The following is a 5,016-nucleotide window of genomic DNA, read 5'->3' on the forward strand; positions in this document are numbered from 1 at the left end:
TCTCTGGCCAGAAGTGATCCATAATGTTTCAGCATGTCTTCTTTGCTTTTTCGCGGCTTCTTCCTGAGGTTTTGTAGCCTCTGAGCAGTCGATGTTACGGGCAGTCGAGTAGTCAAGGACACTTTTCGAAAGGCAAAAATGGCAACAGTTAACAGAGGCAGCATTGTTTACAATCTCACCCAGACAGTTATTCCCACACAGTGAAGGAGTTTACAGTCTTCACTTTAGCATACTTTTCCCATACCAAACAGAGCGCACATAAGCCACGGGAGCCACGAAATGGTGAGTAAGAGGGACTGATTGCTTCAGGGATGTGCAGAGGTTTCTGTGTGTTGGGGAAAGCAAACTGCTGCAGGGAGCATCTACACTGAACACTGAACAGTCTCCCAACATTTTCCACAGGAGTTAATCCTGGAAGATATCTCGCTGCTGCGGGTCACCTGGGAAGAGCGGGAGGGTCTTCTACAGCAATGTGGATTCCGCCCTGGCCCCTATGCAGTTTGCCTGTGTGCAGGAATGGTCCCCTCACCCCTCACGGCACAGTGGCGCTGATGCGTTAGCCTGACTGAGGCAAGGACCACAGTGACTCTCCCTATAAACTTGCGCAAGTGCATTGCCCACACTCTGGTTGAAACTTTTGAAGAGAATACCGAGGCCGATTACCGCGACGTGATAGACCACATCAATGGGCTATTCCACATCTAGGCATGCATGCATGCAGCCCTAACCCCCCGCCCCTCCTCTCCCAATACATTTCCATGCTGAAAATAAAAGCCACTTACCGGTAACCCGCTCCTCTGCTTGTCCTTCACCAAGTACAGGCTGCTGCGACTGGCTACCTTCCTCCTGGCTTGAGAAGAGCTCCTGGCTGCATGCCTCCTGGGTCTCTGGGATGTCTCCCCCCACCCCAATACCCTCAGTCTCGGTTTCCTTCCCTCCCCCATCCTCCTTCTCTCCCCCCTCCCCCCCGCTCTGAAGTGTCCATCATGGTCGTCGGATTGGCAGTGGGGTCACCCCCAAGTATCACGTCCAGCTCTTTATAAAAATGGCAGGTCGTGGGGGTAGCACCAGAGAGGCGGTTTCCCTCACTGGCTTTGCAATAGGCACTCTGCAGTTCCTTCACTTTAACCCTGTGCTGCACTGTGTCCCGGTCATGGCCCCTTTCCAGCATGGCCCTTGATATCTGCCCATAAGTATGGTAATTCCTACGGCTGGAGTGCAGCTGTGACTGCACAGCTTCCTCCCCCCAAACACTGATAAGGTCCAGCAACTCACCATTGCGCCATGTTGGGGCTTGTTTGGCGCGTGGAGGCATGGTCACCTGGGAAGAGTCACTGATTGCACTCCACACCTGGCTGAGCAAACAGGAAGGGGATTTTTAAAATTCCCGGGGCATTTAAAGGGCGGGTCACCTGAGGCCAGGGCAGTAGAGTGCAAACTGATGAGCAGAGTGGCTGAACAGGCATTCTGGGATACCTCTGAATACCTCTGGAGGCCAATTACAGCACTTTTGGTGGCCACATTGGCGAAGCGGAGCTGCATCACCAGTGCAGCAATCATTATACCTCAGGCAGAGCAGGAGTACAGCCAGCGCTGCAGCCAGGGAGATGCAGCGCTGTATATGCCTTGCAAGTGTGGACGGTGAGTAAGTTGCAGCGCTGTAAACCCACCACCAGCGCTGCAACTCTCCAGTGTAGCCAAGCCCTAAGCTATGGATTTAGAATGTCCAAACTACCCCTCACAATGAAATCCAAAAAAAATTACTCAATCTTGGGTATGAAATAAATAGATTGACTTCAGAACTTCAGAACAAAGCAAATTTGCTTTTTTTATACCCAAACATACTGGGAGTCAGGAGAGAGAGAGAAGGGAAAATTTTTCCATACAGATTAAAAGTGAGAGGTCAAAAGTCCCGGATGGTATAATTCAAAACAGAACAAGGACAGGTTATTACTTATCAAAAAGAGATCAATGATCCATTTTTGAAATTCGAGCAGGATCTTTACAATACTGATTCACCACCTGACCTAGAAGAATTGAATAATTTTCTGAAAGCTCTTAACTTCTCAAAAGAGTAGGATGCCAGGCTGGGCTCTCTCTTGTAGAGGAAATGAGTCTGGGAAAGACCCCTGACCCTGATGGCCTACTGACAGAATTATATCAAAGTCCCAAAGAAATTCTGGCTACTAAGCTGTTATACATTTATGAATATGCCTTAAAGAAGGGTACTTTACCTCCGATGAGGGAAGCCCTAGTTAGTGGGATTTATTTGAAAAAGGAATGATTCAGCGAATACATGTCAGTTGATTATTGTTATGGCACTCCACCAGCATTCTAGAAATTTCTACACAATCATTTTACTTGACGCAGAGAAAGCCTTTGACAGCGTGAACTGGCAATATTTGTTTCTTACCCTGGATACATTGGGTTGGGGAAATCCTTTATTTAATGGTTGAAGCTGTTATATTCCAATCCCAACTCTCACATCCTAATAAACAACACAATATCCTCCTCCCTTTGATCTGTTTTGGGGAACTGGACAGGAATGACCCCTCGTGTTCAATTTAGCATGAGAACCACTTTCAGTATTAATTAGGAGAACACCAAGTATTCAAGAGATCAAATCAGGGTCTCAGGAGACAAAAATCCATCTATATGCAGATGATATCCTCCTATTTTTTAAAAGTCCAGATCAATCTATTCCAAATATCTTACAAACAATAGATAACATTGGCAAATTATCAGGCTATAAGATAAATTGGAGAAGTCAGAAGCAATAAAAATCTCATTGGATTTAGTTAGACGTGGCTCTCCTATGGAGACATGTAGGTGGCAACAGATAAACCTCAGATATCTTGGCATCCTGTTCGCCAAGAAAATTAAAAATATAGTCAAGGTTAACCTAGCCCCTTTAATCATGCAGTTAGCAAATGATTTAAGTAGATGGCAGGTACTACCTCTCTCCCTTTGTGGAAAAATAAAGACAATGCCCTTCCTGGGATCCTTTTTATTCTGAATTCCCTCCCTATCCATATTCCTGCCTTTTATTTTACGAAAATCAACATGTTCAGGTCCTTCTTGTGGGGTGCGGTAACAAACCCAGAATCTGCTTGCAGAGATTACAGCTCCCTATCAGAACAGGTGGTTTTAGATTTCCCAACTTTAAACTTTACCATCAGGCAATAATTCTTAGCCAAGCACCACAGTGGCTCATTCCCTTGTGCTGTAGAGCCCTCGACTGGCTCTGACTGGAAGCAGAATTAGTTGTTCATTTACCACTTTCCAATGCACTGTACTCGGACTAGTACCAGTTTCCTAAAGAAAATTACCAGCTATTGTGGTAGCCAGAAATACTTGGCATACAATGTCCTCTAAGTTTAAAAAACACCCACTGTGACAGGATCCCTGGGGTGCAACCTGGGACTGTGGGACCTCTGTGCCCCCTTAGCTCACTAATCTGGGTTGTCTCTCATAATGCCTTACTAGTGACAAGCAGCAAACCCCTCCAGGTGCTGTTACCACTCAGCATAACTGCAGCTGGAGCCCCACACCCAGCTAAATTGCATGAATGCTCCTAGAGACACTTGTGAATCATACAGAGAAAGGCACAAGCCAAATCCTCCCAGCCTTGTACCAGAGGAATATATCCTCTTATAGTGCTCAAGACCCTTTCTTGAGCAATGCAAATTTATTAATTGGTTCACCACTTCATCAATGCAAAATGGACATATACCAGCCTTTGTAACCTGAGCAGTTTTACCAACTACTTCAGTCAAACTCGCTAGTAAGGATAAACATTAGAATAGGTTTATTGATTAGAAAAAGTAGATTTTATGTTATTATAAGTGATAGACAAAAAGCCAGAGTAGTTACCCCAAAAAAAAAAAAAAATAAGCACACAGTCTAAATTCTCAGCCTTATTAGACAAGGCAAGACCTAGATTAAGCAGTTTTCTCACCCCACTGTATATTGCAGGTTGTGTACAGTATTTCATACGCAGGCGCTCCCTGTTAGCCTGGGGACCAGTCTCCTCAGATTCAGCCTGCTTGTTGCCTTCAGCATAGATAGGGGAAGAGCCAAAACAAACCATGCAGCCTCTGTCCTCTATTTTATCTCCTCATTCCATATGCTTGGAAAACACAAGTCCGGGCATGTCTGGTGGACATTGTTGAGTCACTAGGCAAGGTTGAGCAATTCCCCTGTTGAGGCCTTGTGCAAGTGAGTCATTGCATTAAAATTCTCTAGTGCACAATGGCTGTTGATAGTTGTTCAACTCCTACCCAGGCATTGGTTACCTTCCTTGTGTCTTTTTTCTGGGGAGGTAATATCTGGACTATTCCCGAACTTACAGTATATTTTAGTGATGACAAAATAACACAATCTCATATCTTCCTATGCACTAATGATATGCCTATTGTGAGAGACCCAGGCCAGTAGGGTACAGGAGTCTGGTCCTATTGGCATCCCATGGGTGGGCGGGCAAAGCCCGCCCACTTCTAAAGGACCTCCCCCCAGCCTAAGGGGAGGATCCACAGGTCTAGAATACCAAGTAATTCCGGGGGACAACTAATGAAAAAAAACAGGAGGGAGAGTGAGGTCACAGGGCTAAATGAAGGGAACCCGATGGGGACACCAAGCAGAGAACCCCAGACAATGCCCACTGCTCCTCGAAGGCGTCAAGAGGAGAGGAGCTACACCCGGGCCCCAGGAGACAAGCAGGTTTGTTCCTGAGGATCAGAGCAGGGCTGCACTAGAAGTATCAGGAAACCGCTAGAACCAATTAAGGTAGAACAGGGCGATTAGAAGAACGCAGCATCAAGGGCCAGGCAATCAGGGCACCTGGGTTTTAAAAAGGAGCTCAGTTCAGTTTGTATGTCGTATGTGAGGAGCTGGAATGCAAGAGGCACAAGGAGCTGAGAAGTGAAGGGTGTGCTGTGGAAGGACAAGGGAGTACAAGTGTTAATCAGACAACCAGGAGGAAAGTGTCCTTGTGGTTGAGATAGGGAAGAGTGTGTT

Source organism: Chelonoidis abingdonii, chromosome 1, assembly GCF_003597395.2.
Source record: "Chelonoidis abingdonii isolate Lonesome George chromosome 1, CheloAbing_2.0, whole genome shotgun sequence".
Lineage (NCBI taxonomy): Eukaryota > Metazoa > Chordata > Testudines > Testudinidae > Chelonoidis > Chelonoidis abingdonii.